At 56.1% G+C, this 14,092-nt stretch overlaps 1 protein-coding gene across 2 annotated transcripts in view; it reads right to left on the bottom strand.

The window, feature by feature from the left end:
• Positions 1 to 14,092, bottom strand: part of CHST8 (carbohydrate sulfotransferase 8) — a 115,065-nt gene that overhangs the window by 1,840 nt on the left and 99,133 nt on the right. The gene's annotated exons all lie outside the window — the stretch shown is intronic.

The following is a 14,092-nucleotide window of genomic DNA, read 5'->3' as shown; positions in this document are numbered from 1 at the left end:
CCCTGCCTAGGTGAGCGCGCGTGCACACACACACACACCCTCCCCAGGTACACACACACACTGCTACTGCTCAGGAACATACACACTCCCTGCCGATGTGCACACACACACACACACACACCTTGCCCAGGTGCACACATTTGATCCCTTTGCACCCACACTTTTGGCTTGCAGTCAGTCGGGGCTCTTCCAGTCACCCCTGCCTCAGCCCACCACAAGGAAAAGACGCTTCTGGAAACTGTGCAGAAGCCAGCCAGGCCCTGGTTCTGGTGCAAGTGAGTTCATATTGGGAACACAATGCTTTCACCCAGCCATGCCAAGCAGGAAGCAGAACACATGCTTTCCCTGCTTGTCCCAGGAAGTCCGCTCTCCTGGGCACTGTCTCGCTGGCCCTAGGACTCTGGACAAGCCGTCTGGCTCACCCCGGTCCACTTTGAGGGCTGAGCAGAGCCCAGGCAAAGGGAGTGAGGGCGGGGGAATACGGACAGACACGGACGCCACGCTCCAGAACGTGCCCTTTGCCCACCACAGAGGCCGCTCACCTGGTCACTCCTGTTAATGAACTCTGGTGGTGGGAACTTGGAATGGGAGAGGGGCTTCTCCTTTGTGTCCTGCTTGGTCTGTATTGGGGGAGGTTCCAGGAAGACAGGAGATGGCTTTTGGAGAAGGTTACTCAGTGGTGTGGCCATTAGCTTCATTTGGCTCCAATGAAGCATCCTTCTGGGCTGCTGGTAGGAGGTCAGGGACTTGGGGATGGCGGCATGGATGACCAAAAGTTGTGATCACCAACTGGCCATCTCTTAGAGCACAGAGCCAGCTGGCATGGAGGGGGCTCTGTGCTTGACCATGCCTGTTCCCCTGGTCTAGCAGCTGCCTGAAGCTGGGGGATGTTCTGGGCGCTCAGCACCTGCCCTGATGTCCTGGTGAACTCAGCTGGTCAGTGGACAGCTGGGTCGTCTTGGCCCTAGAGATCCTAGATTCTCCCTACTGGGTCTAACATTCCAGATTCAGCCAGTGGCCCTGGGGGTCATCTCCCGTATGCTTTGCACTTGGCAGCAAGTCAGGAGGGACACACAGCTCACCTGAAGGTTGGAACAGCCCCCACAACTGAAGAAAGTGACAACTGAAATTGTTGCCTCTTTTGCTGATCCCTTTGGGCTGGAAATAGGGGGTGCACCCTGCTGGACAACTCAAGTTTGCACCTGCGTGTCTCTGTGTGCACATGTGAGGAGCTTGGAGACATGTCCTCCCCCACACTTCCACAGAGGTGAAGGGAGCCCCGTGTAGGACTGGCTGCACCTGCTGGGGTGAGGGCCAGCAGATGAGGAGTCATTTAGAACGAAGCTCCTCACTTGTGTCCCGCACCGCCTCATGCTGGCTTCCTGAGTTTGTGTCTCCTCTGTGTGTGTATGTATGGGGGAGTTGGTTCCCTGGTTTCAGCAAGGATGACAGGTCCCTCTGCACCACCCCGAGAGGCCCCCTGCGGCAGTGGCACCCGCTCAGCTCTCCTCGGCACTGCTGGTGTGCCTTAATTATTTTCTTCTGGTGATGGCAGCTGGCTCTGCTAAATCACCTCTCCTCTTCGGAGTCTCCGACACGGGAATTTACTCTGCTTGTCACCGCTGTCAGCTTGTCAAAGTGTGTTGGCGCTTATTCATATTCTGTCCATGGAGCCAGTGAGTCATGCCAGATCCAGCCAAGAGGGGTCCAGGGAGACACTTGCAAAAGGCACCCTGCCAGCTGGCCAGGTTGGCAAGGATGTCCTCACCCATGCCGCCATCCCCAAGTCCCTGACCTCCTACCAGCATCCCGGGATGGGCTCTGGGTCCTGTCCCAGCTCACCCATCCACACTGGAGAGAAGAGGGGAGCTATTTCCTTGTTCTACAGACTCTGAGTCTAAAGGACGTTCCAAGACTGGCCCTCTCCAAGGTCAGCTGCTCTAGAGCCCTGGGTGATCCCTTAAATTTCTACTTTGCCTCCCCCTCCATCCTTCCTCCCCCTACTCCCACTCCTCCTCAGATCTAATTCCTCCTGGTTCAATTCCCCTCGAGAGCTCTAACTTTGGCTGGAAGCCAAGCTCCTGCTTGGCCAAGCCCTGGGGTGGGGTGAATCTCTTAACCTCTCCTTGGCCATGTTTCCCCAAACAACCAACCTGACAGCAGTAGCTGTCTTTGGAAGGAAAAATGGTCTCACGGGTCTTGAGAGAGCCAGTGACAGATTGTACGTGGACACTGCCTGGTCCTGACCCTTGGTGGCTTGTGAGTCAAAGCTGAATAGTGCCCCCACAAGGTTGCTTACGGATAAAGGCAAAAAATGAAGAAGATGCTAAAGGCTTTGCATCCTACTGACTCCCGCTTCTAGGGAGGTCTCTGGTCAGGACACCCGTCAGCTGGCCGCGTTTCAGGACCCGGGACAGCTCCACAGTTCATCCAGGGAGGCCGGGTTCAGGGCCCTGCCTCTGTTGCAACCCTGAAGACCAGCACCAGGTGTGTGACCTTGACCTCCAAGTCCTTTACAAGTGCACAACTTAGGGACAAACTGGGCTTGTTGAGTGACACAAGCCATGTCTCTGCCCCCTTCCAGTTTCCCCAGAACACCGAAAGCTTGTAGAGGAGTTCCCCCACCTTGCACAGGAAAACATAAACGCCCACTTTCTAACAGATGACATCCGTGGACTGTCTGAAACACACGCCGTACAGTAAGCGTGAGCCCTCACGACCAATGGGGCTACTGAACACATTCCATGCCGCGAACTTGGCCTTGACCGAACTTCTGTGTCCCAGAGCTTAGTTGAGAAGCTTCCTGGTTGTCTGCTGAGGAGTGGTGGTGGCTGATGAGCAAGAATAAGGCCAGATTCTTAGTAATCAGGTAGGGTGGTCTGGGTCTGGGGCAGAGCTGGGGAGGGGTTTCACCACCATGCAGGCTGTTGGTGGAAGACCTGCTGGAGATCACATGAGGTGCCCGGGACCCACTGGGGGTGGCTATGGAGGTCAGCCTGTCCATCAGGCCATGTTGGCAGACAACACAAACACAGGTGGAGAAACAGGACCCAACGCCCAAATGTCCCCAGCACCAAGGTGAATCACGTGACCCTAGTCCCAGCCCCCAGTCGTGACGGGCGGCGCTGTCCACTTCTCTGGGCAGGGGAGGCAGATGAGGGGACCAAGGGCACAGCCCCAAGTCCCTGCCTCTGCAGCAATTTCCCCATGTTTCCAGGATCTTCTAGCCTGACGGGGCTCCTTCCTTGGTGATATCCCTCTGCCCCAAGACGGCTGTCTGGTAGCTCCATCCTAGGGTCAGGCTGCCCACCCCTCTTCATCCATGCATGTGGCCACTGATGCAGCTCACCAGGCTAGGAGACCTCCAGGGTCCCACCTGCTCTCCACAGCTCAGGCTGGCCCAGCCGCAGCAGACCCAGGCTCTATGCCTGTGACCTTGTGCAAGTAGTGCTAAGCTGCCGGAGGTGCCGCCCACCAGGTTTGGGGTAGAAATCATGGGGAAACTTTTAGGTTTCACTCTGCAGCAAAGACAGAAGAGGCAATAAAGTTAGAGCTCTCCAGGGGAACTCAACCAGGGGGAATTAGATCTGAGGAGGTGTGGGAGTAGGGAGAGGAAGGATGGAAGGGGAGGCAAAGTAGAAATTTAAGGGATCAGCTTCTATCGTCATGGGCCGCCTGAGCTCTGCAGGGCAAGCCAGCCACCTGCGGGCCAGGACTGAGAGCAGGCTGTGGCTGAAGTGTCAAGGCAGCCTGGAGGCAGCACTCCTTCCTGTGAGAGTACTCAGTCTCCACTCCAAGGCCTCCTCTGGGGCTGGGCGACACCCACCATGTGCTGGGGGCGTGATCGGCTTCCTTCCAGGTCCTGAAGCTGATGGCTCCTGTGACAACAGCTGAGCCTGTGGCACCCAGTCTGGTTCCTGTCACCAGTCTGTCCTCCCTCCTCTTCCGACAGAGACACAGTCGGAGCAGCAGGACATCGCTCATGACTTGGGTCCCCTGCCACCCAGATGAGAGACTCGCAAGAGTGGGTCCCACGCTCCTGGCTTCAGCTTGGCTCAGATTCCCTGGTGAGTTGGAGGAGTGAACCAGCAGATAGAAGATCTGTGTCTCCTCTCTCTTGTTTGTATTTTGAAATGTCTTTGCAATAAATATGGAAGTCTATCCTCATGGCTGCCTCTTCCCTTAGTTACACCTGCCCGGACCCTGTGAGTCATGGTACCCAGAGTCAGGATTTGAGCATCATTTTCCAAGGGAGCAGAGCTAACCCAGAACAAGGGTGATATGATTTTGGGCAGGTTGGGAAGGGAGTGGGAGTTGCTGCTGGAGAGTTCTAAAGGCAGGCAGGAACAGTCTGGAGGAGGTGACGGGACAGTTCATCCGCCCTGATGGGCAATGAAGGAGTGTGTTAGCTCTGGCTGTCCTTGGGTGGGGAAACACTTGGTCTTGTCCATCTGTGTCATTTTGGCAGAAATCGTGGCACACAGCAGGAGCTCAATAAATGCTCGAGGCAAGGCCAATGCTGCCCAGCCTGAAAGCTGGTCTCGGACCAGTCTTGGGCAGGCACCCACTGATTCCCAGGTGGACTTCTCCAGCCCAGCCCCATGGCCTGGCGAGCGCCATGGGTTGGGTAGCAGGTATCAGCCCAAGGGGTCAGGGGCAGACCGCTAAGGGGCCAAAGGGTCTCTGCACTGCCACCACGTGCCTCGGGGGCCATGAGACCCAGTTCCCCTTGTCCGCCCTCCATGGGAACAGCACTGCAGGCCAAGGACAGCTCCTGGGACCGGGGCCTGGTGATGCACTTTCCATCCCAAACTCTGGCTTGTCTCCCGACAAGGCTGGTTCTGACCTCCTGAGGTCCCCTCTGCCCCCAGGGGACTGAGGGACTGCCTGACCCTACGAAGCTCTGAATATGTCATGAGAGGCAAACCTGGAGTTTTGAGGCATTTTGTGAAGCTAGAGGTCGGCTAGTTTCACAGCCCGGAGATGGGTTGGAGGACGCCTTTAATTCTTACTAGTGTGCGGAGAAAAAGTCAAACTCTCTGCTAGGTCCCCGGGGTACAGTCTGGAGACTGGTCTCCCTCATGGGCATGGCTGCCCAGGACACAGCAGGTGACCTGTAGGTGCGGCTCCCAGGGCATGGGCTGCCCAGCCCATAGTTTGGTGGTCTGAGTGTTTGGTGGACCTCAAGAGGAGGTGGGAGTGAAGTCAGATGTGCCTGGGCCGTGCAGCGGCTTCTACCCTCAGGCTCTGTGGATTGGCTTCCTCTAGCTGCCCCAGTACCAGCCAGTCCGGCATGGGTGGCACCCACTTTGGCTCCGAGCAAGGACTTCCTGTCCCTTTGCCTGGATAGTACACTCTGAGAATCCACTGCTTCCTTTTTTTTTAATTTAAAATTTTTGTTGTTGTTGGAAAGGCAGATATACAGAGAGGAGAGACAGACAGGAAGATCTTTCATCTGATGATTTACTCCCCAAGTGACCGCAATGGCTGGAGCTGAGCCAATCCGCAGCCAGGAGTCAGGAGCTCTTCCGGGTCTCCCACGCAGGTGCAGGGTGCCAATGCTTTGGGCCATCCTCTACTGCTTTCCCAGACCACAAGCATGGAGCTGGATGGGAAGTGGAGCTACCGGGATTAGAACTGGCACCCATATGTGATCCCGGCGCATGCAAGGCGAGGACTTCAACCACTACGCTATCGCGCCAGGCCCGAATCCATTGCTTTTAATTGAGGGAGTCAAGACGGGAGAAAGGAGATGAGTCAGGGCCTGACCGTGTGTCCTGAGACAAGATCCTCGGCCTCACTGAGCTGCTTTCCTCATCTATAAAATGGGATTCAAATGTGCACCTTGCAACAGGTGGGTGGCGTGAGCCTGCCAGACGCCTGGACCCGGGTCCTCACCACGGCAGCCAAGCTGTCTCTGGGGCCCATCTAATGGGGCCGGGCACCGACGGCTCTGACAGCTCCTCGTTTTGCTTTGTGATTTCAGCGTTTCGCCTCTGTGACGACGAGCTTTCTGTCAGCACAGCCTGAGCTGCCAATTCCATCAGAGCTGTCAAGCAGCCCAGCTCCGAAGCTGCCTGTCCAGCCACCAGCCAGCCAGCCGGCCAGCTCCCTGGTCCCGCAGCTACCCAGCCCACTGTGTGCACCCTCCCTGCCCCGCCCCCCAACCTCAGCATTCTACCTGTCCTCACAGGAGGGGTCCTACACTGGCTTGGGTCACAGCCTGCAGGCGACTCCTACACCTCCCGTACCCTGAACCCCACCCAGGCGTGTGATCAGACTCTGTGCATGTCATAAGCTACACGCCAACAGATGCACTACAGCACACACATCTCTTCCTGCCACGTGTGGGATGTGGACTGGATGGGGAGTGGTACTTTCACGTCCCTGTGTGGTCTCTGAGTGTGACCCAGGCATGTCCTTTCCTTCAAGACACCCGAGGTTGGAAAGAGAGGCAGCAGCTGCAACAGCCATGCCGGAGGCACCAGGGACAGGGACTCCGCGGTGGATGAGGCAGTTGGAGGCCCCGCTCACAGTCCAGCTAACAAGCGAGGGGGCAGATTTAAAGCTACCGCTGTGAACATGGAGTGGGACCCTTGTTAGGGAGGTGGGGAGGGGCTAGAAACCATCTCTCCATGGCCTTAGCAGGACACGGGGACTGGCTGATGCTATGTCCAGCAAGGTGTGTGCAGCGCCGTGGACTGTGGGATGCCCCTGGGTCTCCGTGTGGTTGAGCAAAGGGTTGCTGGAGGACGGGATGGGAAGCTGTGTGCACATGCATGCGTGTGTGTGTGTGTGTGTGCGTATGTGTGTGTGCGCGTGAGGGGAGAGAGAGAGTGTCCACTCAAAACACAGGCTTGGGAAGGCTCACAGAACCCATGCAGGCTGAGGAAGGCAGGATGCTGTCTTTTTGGTGGGGGGCCTCCAAAGGAGTCACCCCTCCCATTGTGTTCAGCCACAACCTCAGGGTACACTCATGTCTGCTGGGTCAGAGATGACTATGTGGGGGACAGTGTCCCCTAGGGATCACATTCCAGCCAGGCTTGTAAGCAAAGGTCCAATTGGACCTTAAAAATGGTGCATTTCCTTGCTCTGGGGTCCTTGGGAAATAAACATGAGGGTGGGGCTGTAGTGCCAGCAACACCCAGGGACCCAGGCCTAGGCACTGTGGAGCCAGTCACAGGCTGGGGGGCCTCTTTCCAGGGGATTGGAGTCAGGCCAGCCAGGCAGCGAGTGAGACAGCCTCATTACCGAGGTGGCCGGAATGCAAGATAATGATCAGCCCAGCTGCAGCCAGCCTCGGGATGTGTGGTTTCGGATGCAGTGTCAATTACTGAGCTGGCCTGTGGTTGTCAGAGCTGTCACAACTGCTGTCTGTGATACCCTGAAGAGCCACAGCAGCAAATCCGTCTTAGCCGATGCTTCTTTGAAGTGGTCCCTGCTGCACGTCGCTCTGTCCTGGGAAGGTACTTCAGACCCCCGGGGAAAGACAGGGGTCCCTGTAGGCACAACTGAACAGGGGTGGCTGCCCTGACCATGGCAGGCTCTACAGACATCCGGGCACTTGGTGGCAGCCCCCGGTCCCCCAGCTCTGACCCAAGCATGAGGAAGGCAGCTGCAACTCCAGGCCCTTCTTGCTCACCAACATCTTGGTGTATGCTCATGGGCAGCTGGATTGTTTGTTTGTTTGTTTGTTTATTGTTGGGGGAACAGCTCACTGATCGCAAGGGTCAGGCCGGAGGGCACCTGGAGCCCCAGGAAGGGAGACCCCACCAGTCAGACCCACCGTTGTCTGCCAAGGGTCAGGATGGCTACCTGCAGGCTGCACAGGGGAGATGGCGTCTCCCAGGGCCTTGAACTTGCAGCTGGATCCAGCCAAGGCCTGGAGCTTAGAATCTCAGGGAGCCTCTGGCCCCAGGACTTGCATGAGAATTTGCATAGGGTTCCAGTGTGTCACAAGAGCCCCAGTGTTGGATGCTTGGTCCTCAGAGTGGCGATATTAAGAGGAGAGAGGCAGGGGTCTTGAGGGGAGTTTATTAGGCTGTGGGAAGCATTGTCTCTTGGAACCCCAAGGTCCTGCTACTGAGAGCTCAGGACCTGTCTTCCTCTTTGTCCATGATGATGTGATGCAGCTTGCATGCCACTGTCTGGACATTTCCAGCCTTGAAAGCAGTTGAAATAAACCTTTGTTTCTTGAGGACACACCCAGCTTCGGGCCCTTCATTGCCACAGAACGTGGAGTAAGGGAGACGGCTCTTCCGCTCCAGGGGTGGGCAGAACTCCTGGGTGTGGATGCCCATCTGGGACTTGGCAGAGGCCAACTGTACCATCTTCCCTTGGCCCCACTGCACTCCCTTCTGAATGGTCAGTCCTTGCTCAGCCCCAGCCCAGCGGTGCATGGCGGGGCGGCAGGGTGCCTCTGGCCAGGCCAGCAGCAGACCCCATGGGCCCCATCCTCCCCTACACCCACTGTGGCCATGCCAGGGCTGGGCCCACACCCTCATTGCATGTACACACACACACACACACACACATACACACACACACACACACACACCTCCTACACCTGCAGTACCCAGCCCACAAGAGGTGCCTGGTCCTGGGGCACCGGGTGCACAGGGTGCAGGGATCCCAAGGGTTGCCTGTTCAAGGTATCTTTATGGAGACACTGCCTGGTAACAGTGAGTCCACAGAAAGTCTTAGAACTGGGACCTGGTGATGTGGCTAAGGCAGTGGCAGGTGGCAGGCTTGCAATTGGGGAGGGAGCAGGAGAGGAGGGGAGCCAGGATGTTGCAGAGTTCCCAAGCAGAAAAGCTGGTGGGTGCTGAGTCAGGGGTATGTGAGGGAGGGGGAGGGATTTGTATACCACCCCTCCTCTGCTAATACCCTGTCAGGACCCTCCACGGTGAGGGGGACTGGGGGTGGACAGGTGAGGGAAGAAGTATGACCCCAGGCCGTGCTGCACATGGGGACAGAGACTTGAGTAAGGTCTGTAGGCAGGTGCGCTCAGCTGTGGGGGTCCATCAGCTCCAAGTTACACACCTCTGGGTGGGGGACAGCGCAGCTGGGTGCCCAGAAGACACCGGTCTGAGGTTGCCGGCTTATCCTTCAATGGCTCTCCAGGTTTTTTTCCCCTCGTTTCTGCAAGAGCATCAGGCGTGGTGGGCTTTGTAAATGGAAGCTGCTGCTCATGCAATGCTGTGCAGGCTGGCTGGGGTCGCCGGGCCAGGAGAGCTAAGGAAGATGTGCTGAATGGTTTTCCTGTTTCCTTTGAAGTCCCACCAGCGTGGCTGGCATCAGCACAGAGGCGGCCCCTCCTCTGAGCTGCCCGCAGCTCCAACGGGTCCAGCCTGGCTCTGCAGCGTGTGTTTGGGGCAGCTCTCTGTGGTCACGGGATGTGCTATTCCAGGAAATGAAAGCCACTTGGTGTGTGTCTTTGGCCTTCAACATCTGTGTGTGGCAGCGCTGAGCAGCCATACTGAGGGGGGAAGACGGGAGGCGGCAGGGAGGAGCATCTTCTCTGGAATTAATGATTCGCTCGCTGCATGCAAACTGCTCAGCCCACCATGGCATCTTCCGCAGGATTAAACGTCACTCCTTCTAATGATTTGATTTATGCCCCGAGGTTTACAGCTGCAAGCAAAATATTGCGACGACGGCAATACATCACACCCGAGACGCTTGCCGCAGCCACGGGCGTGTTGTCTGCTTGTCCGGATGTTGACTGGGGCGGGGGGTGGTGAGGAGCTGCTGGGTAGTGGCACTTGTGGGAGGTGGAGGCATGGGCACAGTTCTAGGGCCAGGGGTTCAGGTGGCATCTGGAGTCTCGGAGGAGGAGAAAATCCACAGGTCACCTTCCTGGGCACTGGGGTGGTGGTGCCCTCTGAATGTTCTCTCCAGCTCTCAGCCACTGTGCCCTGAGCCAGAGAGGCAAAGATCGGAGGGAGGCAAGGAAGGTCAGGCCAGGGCAGTTGTGCAGGGCCGAGGGCATGGCAAGCATGAAGACAGGACCAGCCTGCACACAGGTGTGCTTGGGCTGGCATCCCTTTCCACCTAGATCATGCCCTGCAGAACCAGGGCTCAGAGGAGCTAGACTCAACCCCAGGGCTCACAGCGAATCCACACAGACCCCAGCCTGGGCCTTAGGTAGCAACCAGAGGCCCTGCTTTCCCAGCTGTGTATTCAGATACAAAGCCCATCGCCCTGATGCACTGAGCTTGGGCACAGCTGTCTATGAGAGACAGGACAGAAGCCCAAAATGGCATGGAGGGCAGGTGCTGCTGCTCCAGGGGCTGCCACGAGGCACAACTGTTCCCACCAGCCAGGTCGGTGGTCCCAGGTCTGTGAGTCAGAGCCTCCTCTCTGCTGGAATGAACCCCATCCCTGGCACCAAACAAGGGAGGAAGGTCACAAAGGGGCAAGGTCTCCTCATTCAGGTGTGTGTAGGGAGGATGTGGGGAGGGGCCTCTTGCCTTACATACATCTGTTGGATATGAAAGATGGCTGTGTTCCTAGCAGAGGCCCTGGCTGAGGTAGTTTACCAACGAGAGGTCACAACCCAGGGCCCAGCAGCTTAAGTCCTTGCCTTGCATGCACCGAGATCCCATATGGGTGCCAATTTGCATTGCGGCTGCTCTACTTCCCATCCAGCTCCCTGCTTGTGGCCTGGAAAAGCAGTAGAGGATGGCCAAAAGCCTTGGGACCCAGAAGAAGCTCCTGACTCCTGGCTTCGGGTAGGCGCAGCTCTGGCTGTTGCGGCCGCTTGGAGAGTGAATCAGTGGATGGTAGATCTTTCTCTCTGTCCTTCCTCTCTGCAAATCTGACTTCCCAATAAAAATAAATAAATCTTTAAAAAAAGTTCATAGTCCAGGCTGGTTTGGGATGCTGGGTACTGCAGGACGAGGAAGTGATATCTGTCAGACATGTGGTCTGGAGCCTGACCCTGGCACATTTATCAGGGAGGTGTTGGGAGGATGGGCTGTGGGTGAGAGGGCTCTTGTGCTGTACTGGTGAAGCAGTTCCAGGTGTCATGGGCATGGATGTGGGGTGAGTGTCAGCTGGGGTATGTTGGCAGCAGGTGGCATCTACAGAGGGTGCACAGCACGTGGCTGGCAGGTGGATAACAGGAGGATGGTGTGTGGCTGGTGTGTGGATGCTATGTGGAGGGTATGGGGCATGGATGTGAATGGTGTGTGGATGTTGTGTAGCATGGTGTGTGTCATTGGTGGGTAAAGTCCTGAGCAACTATTGCACAGAACCCAACAAGGCTTGGAGCTGGACAGGTGAGAACTGACGGAGGCAATCAGCCTGGTGTGAGACGGGGTCACTGTGCGGCTGCAGGCAGGTTCCAGTGGGCCGGCACAAGAGGAAACTCAGCTGTCTCCCTGTCTCTGGCTGCTGTCATGCTCATGGAGACAGCACCCATGACAGCAACCTTGGTGGCTCCAAACCAAAGGAAAGCAAAAGTCCCCCAAGTCCCCAAGCACCTTGGCTCACCAAGCAGTCGCTGACATCCAAAGACAAAGCTTATGTCCATCTCTAATTAAACACGAGGGCAAGAAACCCCATTGTTTGTTTTCCTACAGCCTGACAAATTTTGACAATGAGACCTTTAGAACACATAATTCTGCAATGTTTCTAATTCCAGGCAGATAAGAGATAACAGTAACGCATTCAACTTCAGGAGCAAAAATAACCTTTTATCGGGCCCGGCGGCGTGGCCTAGCGGCTAAAGTCCTCGCCTTGAAAGCCCCGGGATCCCATATGGGCGCCGGTTCTAATCCCGGTAGCTCCACTTCCCAGCCAGCTCCCTGCTTGTGGCCTGGGAAAGCAGGAGAGGACGGCCCAAAGCTTTGGGACCCTGCACCTGTGTGGGAGACCCGGAAGAGGTTCCAGGTTCCTGGCATCGGATTGGGGCGCACCGGCCCGTTGCGGCTCACTTGGGGAGTGAATCATCGGACGGAAGATCTTCCTCTCTGTCTCTCCTCCTCTCTCTATATCCGGCTTTCCAATAATAATAAAAATCTTAAAAAAAAAAAATAACCTTTTATCACCTAATTTAACAATGTTACAGGAAAAAAAATACAGCAGGAGAATGTAAAATGGTATTTGAATGATAAAATGTATCGTCTTGGATGGCAGGGATTTTAATTGCCACAATCAGAGTCCAAACACTCGCACAGCAGCTCTGACAAGATGCTACTAATGACAGGGTGTCGGTGACAAGGGGCGGCGGAAGGGTCAGGCTCGCAGCTCCTTCTGCCCTGTAGCCACCAACACCAGACAGCTGCCGGGAGCAGCTCTCATCTGTCTCCACTCCGCGAAAGAAGGAAATCTGCTCAGATATTACTATTCATCAGCCAGCACATTAATATTCATCAGCTAATATACACTTCTTAGGACAACAAGAGATAAAGGAATCTTAGGATGTGGTGGATCAGGGAACACGGAACAGCTAAGTGGATTTCCCGGGGACGCACAGCATAAACAGCACTAAGCCTCTTAGATGTGTCAGCTCTGTAGAGAATGCAGCTTGGGCCCCCACACCAGCTGGGAGAGAGGAGCCTGGGGTTGGGACAGGGAAGTGAATTCCTCCTTGCAAATCTCTAGGCAGTGGTTAAGGAGTAAGGTGGGGCTGGCACAAGGAGTCTCCACATCCCTTCCTCTCAATGGTCAGATGGACACTGCAGCAAGCCTCGCTGCTGGGCATAGCAGGTAAAGCTGCTGCCTGCAGCACTGGCATCCCATATGGGTGCCCGTTGGAGTTCTGGTTGCTCCATTTTTCATCCAGCTCCCTGCTAATGTGCCTGGGAAAGCAGCAGAAGATGGACCAAATCCTTGGATCCCTATACCCACGCGGGAGACCTAGAAGAAACCCCTGGCTTCTGGCTTTGGGCTGCTCCAGTCCTGGCCATTGTGGCCACACGGGGAAGGAACCCACAGTTAGGAGATCTCTATCTCTCATTCTCTCTGAGTAACTCTGCCTTTCAAATAAACACATCTTTTTCAAAATAAAGAAAAATAAAACGAAAACCTCACGCCATGCCATGAGCCAGCAGGAGACAGAGCAGAAAGACACAGAATGGCTAGGCAGGTACCTCTCACTGCCCTCGAACAGAGGACCCCACGCCTGTGACACTGGCTTGGAAGAGCTTCGTGTGGGACCAGCTTTTACCCAAGCAAAAGCTCTGCCCCTGTGGTGCTTCGAACAGGCAGGCTATGGTTTTGGATCCCTGCCTGGTACTGAGGCTGGATGGGCTAACCTCATCCTACTCCACCCAGCTGGCCAGGTGCTGGGTGGAGCTGGGGTCTAGGTCAGGATCGAGTCCGTGCCCTTACTCTCAGCATAAGTTAGCACTGCTATCAGTGGGTGAGGCCTGGCTAGGTGGAGGGGGTTCACAGCAGGCCTCACCCTCCTTGTACACCTGGATGCTTGGAAGTGGACCCACGGTCCTGGCCTGGGGTGACCCATGCTGGTGCCCCTGCGGAGGCCAGCCTATGGGCAGCTGGAACAAAATCACCTTCACGCGCCCAGGCTGCCCCGCTGCCTTCACCGGCAAATGCACATCGGAGTGCAATTAACATTTTAAGTACTAATTATTTTACTTGGAAGCCTAAGACGAAGAATCCTTCAATTTCAGATTAATTGGAGAAAAATGGTCAACAGTTACTGAACAGCAGGGGGGCGGCCCTGCTGTTCTATTACAGGGCTGGGCCGTGAGGCAGGCAGGCAGGCAGGCAGGAATCCAGGGCCTTGTAGCTGCTGCCAGGCTGGGTGGGCCATGGGCAGGGCCCTGCCCACAACTCCAAGCTTTGGGCCTAAAGCCACCATTTGCCTTTTTATCTTGTCCATTTTGTTCCACAGAAACTATGGCAGGAAACCCAGCTGTATGAGATGGGGCTCCTTAGTAGAAGCAGAGTTTAGATTTCCCATCACTCCTTATGCTGGACACAACTCTGAGCCTGCAGATGGGTAGGGGTGCACCTGCCTGCCGCCAAGGGACACAGATGCTGCCCGACAGGACAGGTTCATTTCGAGAGGTGTTGGCCATCTCAGTTAAGGGGCTGCAGCCAGTACCCCAGCCCCACCACT

Source organism: Ochotona princeps, chromosome 16 (genome assembly GCF_030435755.1).
Source record: "Ochotona princeps isolate mOchPri1 chromosome 16, mOchPri1.hap1, whole genome shotgun sequence".
NCBI classification, from domain to species: domain Eukaryota; kingdom Metazoa; phylum Chordata; class Mammalia; order Lagomorpha; family Ochotonidae; genus Ochotona; species Ochotona princeps.
This window is presented reverse-complemented; position numbering and strand designations above follow the sequence as displayed.